The following is a 20,356-nucleotide window of genomic DNA, read 5'->3' as shown; positions in this document are numbered from 1 at the left end:
CACTTGCTCTCACTTAAACACACTCTCATCCGCAAACGCTCACACAACATACATTCAAAAACATTTTTTACTTAGCTCAGCTGCCAGGGAGGGTCATATCCCAGGAAATTGTAATTCATTTTGTACTACATTAATAGTGGATAATTAAACATTATTTGCTATTAGTGAAAACAAATTGATAGAAAACAAAGAAAGTGGAGCTGTCCTTGTGTTCCTGGCACTGATTTTGCCCCCTCTGAGGCCAGGAGTCGACCCCTGGCAACCCCTAAATGACATCCATGAGGATATGGCTTATGTATGGATAAACATTTTACCTGCAGCGAAAACATAAAGAAATGAGATTGCCTTGTGCAGAGTTCTTCACTTTGTGAATCAGACCCATTAATTGCAGCTCTATACATTTAGAGGCTATAATCCATATGGGTTGATCTATAGGGTACAATGACTAGTTTGAATCCTTTAATAATCATTTATGTGAAATCCAGACCTGTCAACTGATAAACTTATTTCACAGTGTGGTGAGGGGGCACAGGTCCTCGTACAGGGCATGGCCTCATGCGTAGCGATACCTTAGAGGTACTCTGCCTTTACTGAGACCCATACCCCATGCCCAAAAAAAAGTTAAAGAAAACAAAGTGTTGCTATGGTTGTTGCCAATGTCCTGGTTTTTTTTCACACCCCTTACTGGACATCGCCTACTCAAAAGTTTGAAAGACGAGTTGAAAAGCCACTTCCTGTAGTGGCTTCCAGCTCACTTTCTCTGACACCGTGGGATTTCAGCTCCTCACTTGATGACTGTGTGAAGGGAGCTGAATTTGTGTGACACATGGTAGTACCCTGTGAGTTGGCAGGTCTGGAATCTAATCACTTGAAAATTATATTGACAGTGAATTAGCATAGTTCTAACCTGTTTCTGTTTTTAACACAGATTTTCTGGGCTGGTTGGGAGCACTCCCACAAAGACAACAAAACTGTGCCAAAATGGACCTTCTAAAGCAAACTTAGGCCCTCACTGTGAGTGTGTCGCAATTTGGTGAAAGGATACAAAGAGACTAAGATTTTGTATTCCGGATGGTTTCCCTCACTAAATTGCTGCAGCTACAACATTTCTACATGAATGGCACAATAGCTGCATTTCTTCCTGATAATGGGGACAAAATAGCAGACATTTTCTCCCTGTTCAGAACAAAAGGAAAGTGTCAACGAAAGGGCCATGTGGAAGATGTGGGACTGAAATGCATGAGGGCAGCTTCAGCCTCTCTGGCAGGAGGCACTGTCTGCCCCCAAGTACTTCAACAATTGGGTGGGGGCCCGCAGCCTGACAGCATGTAAAAGAGCCAAGTGGGGGGTATATGGCCAAAATGTCGATTGGAATAAAAGCCTCTCTCCTCAACTTTGTGCCAGTCCTCCTGTTTCACTGGCTAAACCACCCTAACCTCTGTCCAGAACTTCACCCACACAGGTGCTGGGTAGCAGAGAGCGACCAGCTGGCTGTTGGTACTCATGAAGCACCGGATCACCCTCCATACAATGGCCCTCATTCCGACCCTGGTGGTGAGTGATAAAGTGGCGGTAATACCGCCAACAGGCTGGTGGTAAGTACTGCCAAATTATGACCATGGGGGTGATAACTTCCATAGACAGCCAATGTACCACACCAACTGCCAGGGCGGAAACAACAGTCACCACGGCGGTAGCCATCAACAGCCAGGCGTGAGACAAAGTACCGCCTACCATATGAAGACCCTGCAAACCACCACCTTTTCCACGGCGGTACCAATGCCAACAAAAGCCTGGTAGAAACAGAGCTCAGAAGTGAAAGGACTCACCATTGGAGACACAGGAAACAACCACACCACCATGGAACCTGAACTGCAAGTCTTCCCGATGATCTTCTATGTCATGCTCCACCTGGAACACCAACGCCGATGAAGACGATGAAGGTGAGTACAGCCGCCTAGCATACAGGGAGGGTGAGAGGATAATGAGAGTGACACACACACGCACAACACACACCCGACTCACAAACACCATAGACACAAGAAGCTGCACATGTAAACCAATCGCACAAGACACACGGCAATATCCACCACACAAACAAAATATATACAAGTGTCCATAAAGGGCCAAAGCCCAGTCCAAAGTCATGAGGGCACACAAGGCCACAGGGCACAGTCCAAGGCCCAACCTGTTTCCTGACACAGTCGGAGAGAACACTGCAGGGGTATCATTTTTCAAGTGAGAAGGCACCTCAAGGGGATGGGGGGCACCTCAGCCGAATACGGGAACATCCCCACTGGTTCTGGATGGGACAACATGCCCATTGCTTTTTCCTGGGGAGTGCAAGGCCACAGTCTCTGGAGTGGGTGACTTTCCCAGTGGTTCTGGAGGGGGCAACATGCCCAATGCTTTGTCCTGGGGAGTGCAAGGCCACAGTATCTCAAGTGGGTGATTTTCCCACTGGTTCTGTGGTGGTGGTTGGAGGAGCTTCCTGGCCAGCCCCTCCACTCCCTGATGGCTGCACTCCCACAGCTGGCGGTGGGGGCCCCATGACAGCTGGTGGCTGTGTTACCCTGACAGCTTCCGCTGGTGTAGAGTGCCTCGTCTCTTCCTGTCCATGGCTCGTGGATCCCTTGCCCTTCCTGGCAGGGGTGGATGGGCTCTTTCCCTCTCTGCCTGGTGTTGCAGGCTCCTTCCCCTTCTTCACAGCTGGTGCAGGCTCCTTCCCCTTCTTGACAGACAGCTGGTGCAGGCTCCTTCCCCCTCATCACAGCTGGTGCAGGCCCTTTCCCCTTCTTCACAGCTGGTGCAGGACTCTTCACACTCTTCCCTGGTGGTGCAGAGCTCTTCCCTTTCTTCCCTGGTGGTGCTGGCTCCTTTCCCTTCTGTGTTGTAGGTCTGGTATCCTTACCACCATGAGTAGGTGGTGCTACCACTGTCCCTGTGGACTGTTTGGCTGAGGTGCTGGGCTGTGTCCTTGGTACTCTACCCATACCTGCAGGACGAGGGGGAGGGGTAGGGAAGATGTCAATTTGGGAAAGGAAAGGCTTTTTAGGGACGTTAGGGTGGGAGGAGTAATAGGAGTGGAGGATGAGGAAGTGGTTGCTGGAGGTGTATGTCTGCTGGATTCGGGTCCAAGTGCTTAGGCTGTATGCTGATGTGAAGTTAATGGCTGTTGGGTATCTGAGTGCTTGTGTTTGTGTCCTTTAGAAGGGGGGACAGACACGGCAGGAGAGGACACAGGGGACGCGTGCATGGTTGTTGTGGAGGTGTCTGCAGTGAGGTATGTGTTCTGCTTGGTGTGGTGATGCTGATAGTGGATGTAGACTTAATGCATGCAGGTGTGAGGGTGGATGTGACTAGGAGGGAGGTGGAGCGGGAGTGGGAGGGGGAGACAGTGGAGGCAGTGGATGTTGTCGTGTCTGGAACTGTATGGTGTCTGTGTGAGTGCCTCTGGGATGAAGTGTGGTGCCACTCTTGTGTGTTGCCTTGTGTTCATGCTCGTATGTATGTGTGCCTGGGATGGGTTGGGGTTGAGGGGAGTGGGACTGGGAAGTGGTTGTTGGAGGGGGGATGGTATAAACAGGGACAATGGCTGTGATCAGAGAGGACGCCAGAGCCTGAATCGATCTCTTTTGGGCCGTCAATCCACTGTGAATGCCCTCCAGGAATGCATTGCATTGCTGCATCTTGGATGCCAGCCCCTGGATGGCATTCACAATGGTTAACTGCTCTACATAGATGGATCTCAGGAGATCAATAGCCTCATCACTCAGGACAGCAGGTCTGACTGGGGCAGGGCCTGAGGTGCATGGGGCAAAGGAGATACCCACCCTCCTGGGTGAGTGGGCACAGGCAACTCGCTGAGGGGATACTTGGAGGGCGGTGCTGGTATGGGGGTGGTGACTGTACCTGCAGCTGAGGTGGTCACAGAGGTGTCAGCCACTACCAGGGAGCTCGCATCGGAGGAGGTATCAGAGTCTGTGTTGTCCCCTCCAGTCTCCGCCGTGGTGCTCCCCTTGCCCTCCGTCCCACTGGTTCCCTCATCATCGGTGGACTCCCGCCAACCGGGTCATGTGGGATGCAGCTCCCTCTGTCGCTGGTGCCCCTGCTCCTTTGCCAGATGATGCTAATGCACACAAGGACAGGATGACAAAACAAGAAAGGGGAAGAAAGAGACAACGGATACACTGGGTCAATGACTGCACCAACACCACCGTTGGCTTACACAGCACCCTCACACACAGGGAACAGGCCTACGCAATATGCACTGCACTACTAGTGATATGGCTAGTCACCAAGGCATGATTAGGAGCACACACCGCCAACTGCAGCACACGCAGCCCTGGCTAGAAGTGACTACTAACAAGCTAGGTTACCTGCATTTGCCATGCAACCATTACCCTTCAGAGGACCCATGCTGCAATGTCTGGCCTGGCCTTAGGGGCACCCACTAACACACAACCACTGCCCGGATACCACCCCACCAGCCAAAATTTGTAATGATACCCACTGTACTCACCCCCTTGTAGCTGCTGTGATTCCCTCAAGCTCCCATCCAGCTCAGGTTAGGCCACTGCCAGTATGCAGGCCATCAGGGGGGTCAGGGTCCGATGGACACCCCTTCCTTGTTGGGAGACCATCCCCAGCTGGGCCTCCGCAGTCGTCTGTGCCCAGCGTCAAAGGTCCTTCCACCATTTCTGATAATGGGTGCTCCGCCTGCCATAGACCCGCAGGGTACGCACGTCCTTGGCAATGGCATGCCATATTTCATTCTTTTGATGGGTGCTGACCTGCAGAAGCAATAAAGACAAGAGAACACCATTAAGCAAACAGTCCAGGCTGTCAGACATATGGCCCACCATACCCGTTTCCATCACCATTTACACACACATTGCCCAGCGCATGACATGGACACCACCAACAGATGATCCCCCACTTACACAATGCCTTCACACACATCCTCATGCATCCATACCTCATGCACCTGTTGGTCTGGAGGCCCATACAGCAGTCCATTCTGGGGTAGGAACCCATCCACCAGTCACTCCAACTCCTCCGAAGTGAAGGATGGGGCCCTTTCCCCAGTCACACGGGCCACAGTAGGTTCCAAACACAGGTCACAGCAGCACATGCAGTGTAGGTCCTCTCCTGTGGAAGATCAGGTAGCAAGTGAGGGATCAGATAGAAAATGGCGGTCACGTCCGTGCCGGTGTATACCGTCACCCTCGGAGTAGATCACCATTGGCCACTGTAACCCGTAGGGCCCAATGTTAATCAATGAGTAATTGCACGGCGGTTCGCGACTGCAACCGCCACGATGTCCAATGTCGGCAGAATTACCTCACTTCCACCTGTCCCTCCACACAGGACAGGTGGTCACCATTTCGGGGCGGGGGTGAACAGGTCTATCAATAATTGCTGTGTCACAGGGTAAATAGGCACATACTTCGAAATTTACACTGTCCCAATTCATATTTGCATGATGTGGACTGCTGTTCTGGTATAGTTGTTCTAATTGAGACAGCCTACTCACTCTTGTGTCCCTTAGATACCTTCTGCCGTGGATGAATAGGAGATGGAGACATACTCACGTGTACAGACCCCAGGTGGACTTAGCCACACTGGAGGACAGGCACATTATACTCACCTATAAACTGGACAGGGCCACAATCACAAAGCTGTGTGCCCAGTTGGAACCTGCCCTGATCTCAGCTATCCATCATCCCACTGAGATCACGCCTCGTGTTCAAGTTCTATCAGTGCTCCGTTTTCTGGCAACTGGTTCTTTCCAAGTGACAATGGGCTTGGCAGCAGGAATGCCACAGCCAATTGTCTCAATCGTGCTGGTAAGAGTCTTGTCTGCCCTGGTAAAACACATGTGCAGCTACGTTGCTTTCCCCCAGGTGGAAGATTTGGCCACCGTGAAGGCCGGATTCTATGCAATGGGACATATCCCCAATATTATTGGTGTGATTGATGGAACACATATTGCGTTTGTCCCCCCCACTACCAGATTGAACAGGTGTACAGGAATTGTAAGAGTTTCCACTCCATGAATGTTCAGATGGTGTGCCTGGTGGACCAGTACATCTCCCACATCAATGCTAAATATCCTGGGTTGGTGCATGATGCCTTTGTCCTGAGGATCAGCAGTATCCCAAATGTAATGGTCCAACTACAGAGGCACAGGGTGTGCCTTATAGGTGAGCCTTATTTCCCACCCGGTGTATGTTAGTGTATGCCTCTGTTGTTAACCTAATAGGATAGTGTGTGGCTAAATGTTGTCCCTTAATAGTTGCAGGTGACTCTGGCTACCCAAACCTATCGTGGCTGCTGACCACTGTGAAGAATGCCAGGGCAAGGGCTGAAGAACGTTATAATGAGGCACATGGGCAAACCACAAGGATCATTGAGAGAACCTTCGGCCTCCTGAAGGCCAGGTTCAGGTGCCTCCATCTGACAGGTAGATCGCTGTGCTACTCACCAAAGAAGGTCTGCAAGATAGTAGTGGCATGCTGCATGTTGCACAACCTGGCCCTCAGACGCCATGTACCTTTTCTGCAGGAGGAGGTGACTGGAGATGCTCCTGTGGCAGCAGTGGACCCTGTGGACAGTGAGGATGAGGAGGCAGAGGATGAGGATGTGGACAACAGAACATCAGTTATCTGTCGGTACTTCCAATGACACACAGGAGAGACAGTGCAACTTCACATTTCTATGACTATTGTATCCTGTGTGGCAGTGGCATGCTGGCATTACCCACTTGTTACCTCTACTTACTGTCACCTATGGATTATCATTTTCCAGATGTTGGTGTTATGACAACAATGTTGTGATGTGATCACTACAGCCAGCAACAGGTCATTCTTTCTATGCTCTCACTATGCACAGTTCATTTGCAATGGATGTAGCCGTTTCAATCAATAAAAATGTTCAATACATGAAATACTTGTAGTCGAATTTTTTTCAAGGGTGTTTATTGTAGTGCTAAGAAATAGAGGGGAACATGCAATGGAATGGGGTGTTGATGTAGGAAAGTCCAGGGTATTGCTCCAGTCTGTCTGTAGCACAGCTGCAGTGTCCAACGGGCAATAGGAAGGGGAGCAATGGCAGTTCAAGGTAGACAAGGTGACTGAGTGGGACACAAGGGGGACAATCAGGAGAGTCTCATTTCCTGGAGGTGGTCTTGGCAGGCGTCTCTGGCTTCTGTCTGGTCCGCAGGGAATGTTTGCAGGGTGGTTCACCTTCTGCAGGGAGAGTGATGCTGGTGGCCTGTGGGTCCTGTTGCAGGGCCTCCTGGCCACTAGCGGCAGCGGAAGTGGAGGGCTGTTCAATTGACTGGCTAGTGGTAGGGGCCCGCTGATGTGCTGTTGCCTCCGTCATGATGTTGGCCATGTCTGCCAGCGCCCCTGCTATAGAGATCAGGGTGTTATTAATGGCCTGGAAGTCCTCCCTGATCTCCTGATACTGTCCCTCCTGCAGCCACCTGTTTTCCTGCACATTGGCTAGGATCTGGCCAATCATGTCCTGGGAATGTTTGTAGGCTCCCAGGATCTTGGAGAGTGCCTCCTGGAGAGTCGGTTCCTTGATCCTGTCCTCCACCTGGCACACAGCAGTCCTCCCAGTTTCCCTGTTGGCTTGTGCCCCTTGTCTCATGAATGGTGTGCCCACTGCCACTGACCCAAGGTCCCTGATTGTCTTGGGTATGAGGTGTGGCCTGGGGTCCCTGTACAGGTGGGCACACTGCTGATTGACAGGTCCTGGGGACAGAGGTTTGGGTACGCTGGGTGGGTGGGTGCTGTGGTGTTGGTTCCTGATGTGGGAGGCTCTCTGGTGGTCTGTGAGTGGACTTGGGTGACTGGCTGAAGTTCAGAGTTATTGTCAGCACTGGGGGCATCTTCTGTTGGGGGACTGAATAGTGGTGGCACCTCCTCTCCACTGACATTGGCTATGGTACCTGTGGGGATGTAAATGATGTGTTATGCTTAAAGTGTATTACATTTGTACTTCCCGAGCTTCCCCTCTATGGTTGGTGTTGCCCTGCCAGACTTTGCTTATGTATGTTGATGTATTGTATGATTGTTAGTTTCCCTATGCTGTGCATGCTTTAGCGATGGGTGTCCATGCAGGGCTGGGAGGGGTGTCCATGCATTGGTATGGCATGCAGGGCTTGGCATTGGGGTTAGTGAGATGTGGAGGTGCAGTGTGTGGAACGGAGTGGAGGGATGGGTGTGAGGGTGTGGGAGTGTGGGAGTGAGATGGCATGCAGGTATTGGGGGGGTGCTAGGTAGTAAATATTGACTTACCAGTGTCCAGTCCTCCAGCTACTCCAGCAAGTCCCTCAGGATGCAGTATTGCCAGTACCTGCTCCTCCCATGCTGTGAGCTGTGGGAGAGGAGGTGGGGGTCCACCGCCAGTCCTCTGAATGGCGAGCTGGTGTTTTGCTGCTATGGAACGTACCTTCCCCCGTAGGTCGTTCCACCTCTTCCTGATGTCGTCCCTTGTTCTTGGGTGCTGTCCCACGGCATTGACCCTGTCCACGATCTCCTCCATAGCTCCATCTTCCTTGCTATAGATATCTGCTGTACCTGTGCTTCAAAGAGCTGTGGCTCTACCCTGACAATTTCCTCCACCATGACCCTTAACTCCTCCTCAGTGAAACGGGGGTGTCTTTGTGGTGCCATGGGTGTTGTGTAATGTGTGTTGGTGAGGGTGTGTTGGGTAATGTGGGGGTGTGTGATGTGGAGTGCGTGAGGAGTGTATAGGTGTGTTAGACCTGACAGCCTTGGGGTGGTCACCCCTACCTTTTTGCCTGCTTCCCTCCACTTTTTAGATACTGTTTTGCTGGTTTTCAAACTCTATGCACTTTACAACTGCCAACCAGTGCTAAAGTGCATATGCTCTCTCCCTTTCAACATGATAACATTGGATCATACCCAATTGGATTATTTAATTCACTTATAAGTCCCTAGTAAAGTGCACTATATGTGCCCAGGCCTGTAGATTAAATGCTACTAGTGTGCCTGCAGCACTGATTGTGCCATACACTTAAGTAGCTCCTTAACCATGTCTTAGGCCTGCCATTGCAAGGCCTGTGTGTGCAGTTTCACTGCCTAATCAACTTGGCATTCAAAAGTACTTGCCAAACCTAAAACTCCCCTTTTTCTATTTTTAAGTCACCCCTAAGTTATGCCCTGGGTAACCCACAGGGCAGAGTGCTGTGCAGGCAAAAGGCAGGGCATGTACCTGTGTAGTTTACATGTCCTGGTACTGTAAAACTCCTAAATTTGTTTTTACACCACTGTGAGGCCTGCTCCTTTCATAGGCTAACATTGGGGCTACCCTCATATATTGTTTGAGTGGTAGCTGCTGATCTGGAAGGAGTAGGAAGGTCATATTTAGTATGCCCAGAATGGTAATAAAAACTCCCGCTGGCTGGTGAAGTTGGAGTTAATAATACTATTTTAGAAATGCCACTTTTAGAAAGTGAGCACTTCTCTGCACTTAAATCCTTATGTGCCTTACAATTCACATCTGGGTGGGTTCAGTTGACAGCTCCCTTGTGCATTCGCTCAGACAAACCCCAAACACAGGATGCTCAGTCTCACTTGCATACATCAGCATTTTGAGTGGGTCTTCCTGGGCCGGGATTGTGGAGGGCCTGACACTTACATGTCAAAGGACAGTAGCCTGCCCTCACACAAAGGACTGCCACCCCCCTACTTTGACCCTGGCAGCCAGGATTGAACTGAAACAGGACCTGGTGCACTTCTAAGCCACTCTTTAAAGTCTCCCCCACTTCAAAGGCACATTTGGGTATGTAAACAGGTCTTCTGCCCCTACCACTTCCTGGAGAAGATAACCTGAACCAGAACCTGCAACCTGCCAAGAAAAACTGCCTGGCTGCTCAAAGGCCTCACCTGACTGCTTTCTGTGAAGGACTGCTGCCTTGCTGTTGCCCTGCTGCCTTGCTGCTCTCTGGGTGTGCTGAGAAGTGCTCTCCTGCACTGGAGGTCGGATCCTTCAGGTCCTGGGGGCTGCGGGTGCAGTGTCTTTACCTGGTGTTGGGTCTTTGAAGCAGGCAGTCGCGGTCAGGGGGAGCCTCGGGATTCCCTCTGCAGGCGTCGCTGTGGGGGCTCAGGGGGGTCAACTCTGGCTACTCACGGTCTCGTAGTCACCGGGGAGTCCTCCCTGTAGTGTTTGTTCTCCGCAAGTTGAGCCGGGGGCGTCGGGTGCAGAGTGCAAAGTCTCACGCTTCCGGCGGGAAACGTGTGTTGGTTCAAAGTTGCTTTTTTGTTGCAAAGTCGCAGTCTTTGGGGAACAGAGCCGCTGTCCTCTGGAGTTCTTGGTCCTTCTAGATGCAGGGTAGTCCTCTGAGGCTTCAGAGGTTGCTGGACAATGGGGAACGCGTCGCTGGAGCAGTGTCTTCAGAAGTGAGGAGACAGGCCGTTAGAGCTGGGGCCAAAGCAGTTGGTGTCTCTGTCTTCTCTGCAGGTTTTTCAGTTCAGCAGTCCTCTTCTTCTTAGGTTGCAGGAATCTGAGTTCCTTGGTTCTGGGGAGCCCCTAAATACTGAATTTAGGGGTGTGTTTAGGTCTGGGGGGTTAGTAGCCAATGGCTACTAGCCCTGAGGGTGGGTACACCCTCTCTGTGCCTCCTCCCTGAGGGGAGGGGGGCACATCCCTATTCCTATTGGGGGAATCCTCCATCTGCAAGATGGAGGATTTCTAAAAGTTAGAGCCACCTCAGCTCAGGACACCTAAGGGGCTGTCCTGACTGGCCAGTGACTCCTCCTTGTTTTTCTCATTATCTCCTCTGGCCTTGCCGCCAAAAGTGGGGCCGTGGCCGGAGGGGGCAGGCAACTCCACTAGCTGGAGTGCCCTGGGGTGCTGTAACAAAGGGGGTGAGCCTTTGAGGCTCACCGCCAGGTGTTACAGTTCCTGCAGGGGGAGGTGAGAAGCACCTCCACCCAGTACAGGCTTTGTTACTAGCCACAGAGTGACAAAGGCACTCTCCCCATGTGGCCAGCAACATGTCTGGTGTGTGGCAGGCTGCTAAAACTAGTCAGCCTACACGGATAGTCGGTTAAGGTTTCAGGGGGCACCTCTAAGGTGCCCTCTGGGGTGTATGTTACAATAAAATGTACACTGGCATCAATGTGCATTTATTGTGCTGAGAAGTTTGATACCAAACTTCAGTTTTCAGTGTAGCCATTATGGTGCAGTGAAGTTCGTGCATGACAGACTCCCAGACCATATACTCTTATGGCTACCCTGCAATTACAATGTCTAAGGTTTTGCTTAGACACTGTAGGGGCATAGTGCTCATGCACTTGTGCCCTCACCTATGGTATAGTGCACCCTGCCTTAGGGCTGTAAGGCCTGCTAGAGGGGTGACTTATCTATACCTGTAGGCAGTGTGAGGTTGGAATGGCACCCTGAGGGGAGTGCCATGTCGACTTAGTCGTTTTATCCCCACTAGCACACACAAGCTGGCAAGCAGTGTGTCTGTGCTGAGTGAGGGGTCCCCAGGGTAGCATAAGACATGCTGCAGCCCTTAGATACCTTCCCTGGCATCAGGGCCCTTGGTACCAGGGGTACCAGTTACAAGGGACTTACCTGGATGCCAGGGTGTGCCAATTGTGGAAACAAAGGTACAGGTTAGGGAAAGAACACTGGTGCTGGGGCCTGGTTAGCAGGCCTCAGCACACTTTCAAATCATAACTTGGCATCAGCAAAGGCAAAAAGTCAGGGGATAACCATGCCAAGGAGGCATTTCCTTACAGTGTCATAACATGGTGAACGGATATTCGCCACTGCGGCGGTATGTTGGCAGCCGTCAGCATGTCGGTAAGAGGGATTTACCGCCAATGTCATAATGAGGGCCAATGACCAAGCGAACAGCCACATGAGCAGCGGTTAAGCAGCAGCAGATGACTCCACTAGGCCAGACTGAGGAGTTCCAACATTGCTCATCCACCGAGCCATGCCTCTGTACCTCTGAGACAGTGGTGATAGTGCTCCAGAGTGTGACCCGTGGGGCAGTCACAACAGAGGGAGAATGGGTGGTGGTAGCAGGCTGAATGGAGTGAGTGCAGTCCGCCTGAACACCTATAAGACCTCCAAATCCACCTGCAGCGCCTAATGAGTACCATGCGTGGCTGCAGACCTGCACCTCTGCATGGACCATGGGGTGCTGCCATACATTGAGAGGGGCCTTGACTAGCTCCCAGGAGAACTGGATTGATCACGAAGGTGCCTCGGCATCTACCAGGCAGCCCTGAAGTTGGGACATGGAGATCAGGCCCACTGTAACACCGGCCTAGTCGGGGAGTCACTCATGGGGTAGTGGAGGGACTGGCCTCCCACTACCAACAGTGGAGCTGTGCCTGTGTTTCAGGGACAGACAGTGGCAGCCACCTCCCATACTAAGATCTGAACGGGAGCCACAGTAGTGGGATCCCATGTGAGTACCGCCAAATAGCAAAGGCCTAGGCCACCACCCACATCCCGTTAGGGCTTGTTGGTGCATCTGCAGTTTGAGTGGAGCCCAGGCCACCCCCAGGAGATCTCGCTTGACCCCACATCTCCCCTATCAACGTGTGACTGACTTCGAAGTTGAGACACAAACAATATAATTTAAGAATCTAGGCCCTTCTGTAATATGCCCGATGTTGGAGCATTTAGCCTGGGCCTGCCCCTCACCTGAAAGTCGTAGCCGAACATGGTCCCAGTCCCAAACTTGGGGAACGCTTTGGTGAGCTGGACAGGCTGTCCTTTGCCCAGCAAACTGGTGCTGGGGCTGGGCTCTTACATCTAACAGGCAGGCTTAGAGTCTGGCGACTCCATGGCAGCTGATAAATCCTGAAAAAGACTCCACACTCAGGGACATGCTCTCAAACAGTCCAGCAAGAAAAGCTGAATCACATCATGATGAAAGCCTGGCAAGGGGAGAAAGCAGGGAGCCCTCAATGAAAAGACCCTCGCCAATGTGAGCGGAACCCTACCCTAACCAGGGCATTTATGGAAGGACTGTTTGACAAAAATCAAGTCAAAGTCAAGTCAAAACTTCTTCATTCAGGAGATACTGCCTTATAAAAAAGACAATAAGCATAAACCAACAGATAAGGAAAAAAATAACATATAAAGACAGCCATTTAAGTTATATAAATCAAATCCTTATTTACAGGATCAACAGCTCATACCGTTTCATTATACAAAGACCGGATTTAATAAAAATTCAAAATTGCACAACATATTTCAAATGAAGCAAAATGTTGCTAAAATTCCAAAGCTGCTCAATAATTATTAGGGCTAGCCACCACAAATGAGGAGTTAAGAAAGCTCTTTTTGGGGATTCATCTAAAGGGCAGAACAGGGTAAAATGTCTTGTGCCTGGTTTTGTGAAATGGTCACAATGGCACAGGAGCAGCTCATACACCCAGCCTCCCTGGGCGGGAAATGCAACCTCAAAATGTATCAAATTTTGCCTAAACTGTGTTAACAGTGCACAGTGATTTGAATCTGTAAACCAAAGTAAATAAGGCTCTATGAGATTTGTTGTTACAAACAGTATATATGACTCCACTGTTTTTGGTTTTAAAATAGTTTGCACCCTTGTGGTCCCTGCAAACTCAGCATAATGGTTTCTTACCAATATTTTGGCATCCCATCGCATTTGCCCTGGTTCTGAAAATATTTCTGGGAGCCCAATCTCAAGCAAAAGTGATTTCACATACACGAGCTATAGGGTTTTCCCCATATTTTCTGAGGTTAAGCAATCTGAAATACAATGTTTCCTAAAATTCCCCTCAGGGTTCAACCAACATTGAATCCAAAGTAAAAGGGGGGCAATTTTATTCTGGTCCTCCACAAAAGTTAAGCCCAACCCCTCTTGTGAGATAAAGTTAGCTGTATTTTTGGTGATAGCTAGCAGGAGGCATGCAAAACCATTTTCAACCTGACGCAGGGACTCCGCGTACTGAAAGCCCCATACCAGAGGCGGCAGGTAATTTTAGGAGGGCGGGGGTGGGCTGGAAGCACAATCATACTCGTTCATTCACACATGCATGCATGCACATCCATTCACAACACTCATCAACATTCAAACATACACGCACGCACCAAACATTCATTTAAAAAATACACACACACCTTCAGCTCAGAAGTCCCAGGAGGGTTGGGACTGCTGCCTTCCCTCTCTGGCTGACCGAGGGAAGGCAGCAGTCCTGATTCCTTCACAGAGTGGGATGAGGTCAGTGAGACTTCTGACCCCATCTCTCTCTGTGACGAGGTGTCACTGATTGACACTCGCCCTGGGCGCTTCAGGGCTTAAACCTGAAGCACCCAGGTTGGAGTTAATGGGTGATGCTTCCCCTCATCACTGAGGAGGAAGGCCTCAGGGCACCTTTGCTAAGCCGAGAAGGTCACGTCGATAGGAGCTGTGACCTCTTCAGCCCAGCAAAGTGCAGCTCATGCAGCAGGAGTCTGCGCAAATCGAGCATGTCTCGCTCCTGGCTGCCTGAGCTGAACATGAAGAGTGTCTGTCAGGCTGACCTTAGCTCAGCCTGATAGTCACTCTTCATGAGGACGGGCCGCGGCTGCCCCATACATCCGCCCCATATTTAGCCGCAGAAATGCATTTCGCTTTAAACAACATAAGCATTTCTGACAAGGGTTTATTGTTTATATTTCTTGCAAAGTGAAACATTGCCTCCGAATTCTTCATTATCTGCAGGGATTTCAATTTGATGTGAGCTTGCCAGGAGGTATTGGCACTAAAAGTAATGCCTAAATATTTTAAAAAGTTTGTTCTTTGCAAAACAGTTCTTCCCATCCCATGGGTCATAGTTTTTATATTTTTGGGCCCACAGGACATAAAAGATTTAGCTAGATTTAGCTTCAATTCTAACCCCTCCATATATTCTACAAATGAATTAATCAACGCTTGTAGAGCAATTGGAGTACAGGACATTGAGACTGCATCAACCACGTATAAAGGTATTGGTACTGGAGAGCCACCCATCATTTTTAAGGTGGTCCAAAATGCCATTTATATGGACCTGAAATAAAAAAGGAGCTAATATACTCCCCTGTCTTACTCGTCTAGATTATTTAATTTGGGATGTCAGTTCCCCCTGTGGCCCATAGCGTACTACCACATAAAAATTATAGAGAAGAAGCTTTATCAAGTTAAAGAGAACGGTTTCAACCTACATGGTCACCATTATGGCCCAGAGTTTATCCTTATTTACTAGGCGAAGGCACTTGATAAATCTATAAAGGCCAAATGGACAGACCCCTTTTTTTGCATGTACATACTTACTAATGATAAGATACAAATTTAAAATTTGCTTGGTGATACCAACCCCGAGCCTAGAACCAAGCTGGACCAGATCTTTTGTTCCTCAGCCCAAGTTTGTAAGCAGCCTAGCGTTACCCTTCACAGTATTTTAGCTGACCAAACCACAGCTATTTTTAATTTGTTAAATTTTATGGAGACAAACGTGGCAAGTCCTCCACTTTGTCGACCTTCTATCGAGGGTAAGGCAAGTAGAATTAATGGGGAAAACCCTCCAGGTTAATAGGACTAGTCATCCATGTCTCTTGCATACAGATAATGTCATAAATTGATAGGAAACTTAGCCATTCATGGTTATTCAACTTATGCAGTACACCTGCAATGTTCCAGGACATAATACTCAGGCCCACCAGTCCCCACAGCCCAACTTTGTGAAGAATCCAACGGAAGGGCATCAACTTCTCCTTGAGCTAACCTGCTTGTGACTTTTGGACCTTCCACTTGGAAAACTTGATTAAGTGCCCCCTGATCAATTGATGCCAGAGTTAAAATTTCTTTAGATAGCACTCTTTTTATTGAGGAATCACCCAGTCAATATTCAATTTGGTCCAAGGAGACAAGTAAGCTAAATTTATTTCCAGTCCAGGCATGCAGTTCATTACCTCTGATTATTTCCTGTGGGCAAAATGAGCCAAAGGTTCTCTTCTTTATTCCTTGTTAGGATGTTGCAGTGCACAGATCCCAACGTCCCAGCAAATTATGCGATATCCAATGGGCCACTTTATTAACGCTGATGTTGTTTCATCCGCAGTATCTTCCAGGGGCGGGACATTCGCCACAATGACTACATAATGGCAGGCTGCTGGAGGAAGATGTATCACTCGTAATTTAGCTGTCTCTCTTGCACGATTTACTAAAGGTGCTGTCAGTGTGCGCTGTCGCCTGCTACTGGCATCTAATTACCATATCATATTCCCTACTGATGTGCTTGCCCTATTACCTCGCCCCTCATTTGTGAAGACTGTCTCTGATTGAATATTTGACCTGACATTTACAGCGGTGTGCATTTCTGCCACTTCTTCTTTGAGAATCGCTCAAAGATCTTGCAGTGTGTGACTCTCAAAGTGTTCTTTAAGCCCTTGTAACTCAGTCACAAAGGCTGTAAGCCGGGCGAGTACAGGGCCTAACTTAGCATCCAATAGCTGGCTAATGGGGCTGTCAATGTCTTTCCATACTGAATTCTCTGGGCTATCCGATAATAATAAAGATGCAGCTTTGGCATGCTACTTTGCCTTTAGTATCGGGCCTTGCTTATCTTTGGTCACTTTTGTATTTATGGCCCACCTCCGTCACTTTGTAGCTGGCTCTTACCCCTATTAGGCTTTTTTCCCACCATTTCCTCCAGATCCCCCATTTTGGAATAGGCTATAGTTTCTGTGGGGTACCATATCAGTGGCGAAGAAGGCTGGGTGTTTGTAATATTATTAGAAGCTACATTGCTTCTTTGAGGCTTCTTAGATTGAGATGCTTCCGCTAATGCGTCAGGTACAGATAAAGCCTTCTTTCTGCTAGTTTTATTTAATTTGTTATACCATCCACTGCCCTTACCAAAAAATCATCAATTGTGGATCTTGCGTGTGGATGAGGGCCTATCGGGGGCCCTGAGCTGGTAGGTTTCCACTTCCTCATTTTGATTTTGTAGCGTGAATGTAATCAGGATATTCAGAATCAAACAGGGGTAATAGAAATGAACAAATCACTCTGCAATACCTTTAAGTCATCATACGTAACCCTTGATGTCTAGCTGCTTATCTCTCTGACGTGAGTAATAAAAGAAGAAGAAAATTATGTGGCCCTGCAAAACTGGGCTAAGATGGGCCTGTCTTGGCCTGGTCTGTGCCAGGTCACACGCACAGGTGTGTAGTGTCGCGCCCGTGACGGAACAGGGACGCGGGCACTACTATAGAATTGCTGTTGAGAGGGGTGTTGAGGACGCAACCCCTTCTCTTGGCGTGTTATGACGTGGCCCAAGGGTCACATGCAATAATAAATAAATGGGGTGAGGATGATGGGTGTGGTCAGAACGGAACAGAGCCGCAAGGGCGAAGGACCATGACCATTCGTTCCAGCGTCACTGAGAGGTCGGGCTGCGGCGCGCACGTGAGCAGCAAATGACGCGCGGAGCCACTGATCAGGTACGAGCTCTTTATTCCAATACTTCTCGCTCCGAACCCCCTTTTCCCGCCTCCCTGCTCCTACATATACTTTTCCCTACGTCACTCCGGTGCTGTCTACTTTGCACCTTCAGTCAGGGGGGTTTCTCTCACCCACCCCTTCCATTTCTCTTTTAGTGGTGGTAGCCAGTTCCGGCCACAACACTACAGTCACCAATATAAAACACGCATTAGCCTCTTGCCCTAAACCAAGCAGCGTGCACACAGACATGAGAGGGTGCACCCCACACACGTCCTGCGCAGTGGAAACCCCAAGTGCCTGTCATAGGACTCCTTCTGTAAAGTCCCCTACCTGCTGCGGGTGCAATGCTCTCGAAGCCAGCGGCCAGCCTCTTACGTCACACTTCTTGCTGCTGCCTGTGTTGTGTGTGACAAAAATCTGCCAAGACATTACATTGCTCAGGACTGACGTCTCGAAAGACATTAAGGAAAAGTGACATAATATGGGATACCTGGGACACAGAATAACCAGTTTGGAGGATGCTAGTGAAGGGGAATAGGAAGAACTGAGGCCCTGATTTATAATTGTTTTGCGCATCATTACCGTCATTTTTTTATGCAATTGTATTTTGTAAGTCTGCGCCGCTTTTGCGTCAATAAATGACGGTAATGCGGAAAAAACATAGTATAAATCAGGGCCTGAATTCTTGCAGACAGGAATTGGTTGACTTACGAGACCTGAAATTCAAACTCTAGGCACATTTGGAGGACCCAGAAACCAGATTCCTTAGATCTAACACTACATCCAGAAATCTCTGTCGGAGGCAGAGAAGGGGGACATTGAAATGAATGGAGTGCCTTCCTACCAGTACCTTCCCGAGCTCATAGTAGTGGACATACAACTAGCTAAGACCCACAGAGTCAACAGGGCTAAGGCTCCTGGTGGAGCCCCCTGTACATCCTTAGTTGCCTGCATTACTTTCGTCAGAAGAGAGGTGATGACGGCCTGTCAAACAGACACCATTTTGTTTGAGGGTGCCACAATCTGACTGTCCCAGGACCTCACAATGGACACCTTACAGGGACATCTGCAGTTAATGTCAATCACCACCTTCCTCCAAAGCAAAGCTGTGAAATACTGTTGGGCACACCTCTACTTGCTATTCACCTGGAAGGTTGAGACCCATGCAATCCGTTCCCTAGCGGAGGGGACTGTAATCCTAGAGCTACTCATCCCAATGGAAGTGACAAACCAACCCAGTACTCCTCCACCCTTGGGCCACCCAAGGGAAAATGGACCAGAGTGACGAGTAATAGCTCTACTACGAAGCCCTTTGAGGATAAAATACAATTAGCGCAGCAGGCAATTCTAAATAAATTAAAGACTGACGACCCCAAGACTGGACTATGAGGTGTTGGTCATCAGCTCATGATGCTGTCATGATGAGGAAAGTGGGCGGTAATCATGCTGCTACTCTAAGCATGGGGGCCAGGCCAGTGGGCACATGGGAGGCAAGCAAATGATTAGCAAGCTGGACCATTGAATCAACGGGCATCCTACTACCCCACTATCTTCACAGAATATTCAATTTTGGGGGAATAGAATCTTATTAATTTGTATTGTTAAACTTGTAGAGAAAGTTGGGAACTCCCTCACTGCACGGCAATATCGCTCCTATGTTACACTGGTCCAGTTGTATGAGAGCCCGGAGTCACTCAATAGCACTTTCCACTTCCATTGAAGAACCATAGTAAGACCACATATACCTAGAATCATATAGTCTGAACACTAGGGGCCTCAATGCCCCAGCAAAACATGGCTCAGTGCTCTGCATCTTCAAAAACTTACTGGAGGAAACCCACTTACTGAAAAAAGATTGCACCAGCTCTGCTACCTCTGGTTTACCCAACAGATCCTGTCCTCTGGCTCAGCTAAGAATGGTGGGGTCACTATACCACTAGCTAATAAATTCACTGTGAAAAGTTTATCGACTGTCGCTCCGATCCTAGGTAGATTACTAGTGGTTGAATATTGCAACAATCACACACCATTACACACTGCAACGTGTACACTCCCAATGACAACCAAGACAGTTTCCCGTGGATGGCAGTCTCCCAAACTCTAATGACACCGAATGTGAAGGTACTTATAGGGGGACATTTTAACATGATGATGGACACTGACCTTGACCAGTCAGTACATAGAATGGGGCATACAGAAGCCTTCTCCAAAACCAGTCGCACATGGCTTAGGGACTTCAGGGTGGTGGATGTCTGGTAATACTAGGGACTACACGTTCTTCTCAGCATCACACGTACCAGATGTACCATATTAGACTATTATCTAGGCACAACACAACAGGGATACAGTAAGGATGTTTGGGGTAATTTTCCTATCTGAACATGCCCCAGTACTATTTACACTTAGCAACATTGACAAACCTCTTTGGCAGAGGCACTGGCGACTGAACAACAGCCTACAGAAGTGTCCCGACATGATAGAATCCATTTGCAACCAAATCTCCACTCACTTGATGAAGAGAGAAGGGTGGCTCTCACATATCGCTTCTCCATGGGACACCCTCAAGGTGGTCCTCAGGGGGTAATTTATAGCGGTTGTGGCAAAACTCAAATTAGACAGGAGGGCAAAGCATAGGGAAATGGAAAGGAAGGTGAGTGACTTTGAGACTCAACAAAAGGATTCAGGCTCCCAGAGAGCCTGGTGCCAGCTTACTATGGCGACAGAGAAGCAACAGCTTAAATCTTTGGACTGGGAGGCCACAGAGTATGCCCTACTGAGCATTAAACACAAATACCATACTAGGGGAGACAAAGTAGGTAAACTGCTAGCTTGCAAGCTCAGGGCAAAACAACAGAGAGG

This window comes from Pleurodeles waltl, chromosome 2_2 (genome assembly GCF_031143425.1).
Source record: "Pleurodeles waltl isolate 20211129_DDA chromosome 2_2, aPleWal1.hap1.20221129, whole genome shotgun sequence".
Classification (NCBI taxonomy): Eukaryota; Metazoa; Chordata; class Amphibia; order Caudata; family Salamandridae; genus Pleurodeles; species Pleurodeles waltl.
This window is presented reverse-complemented; position numbering follows the sequence as displayed.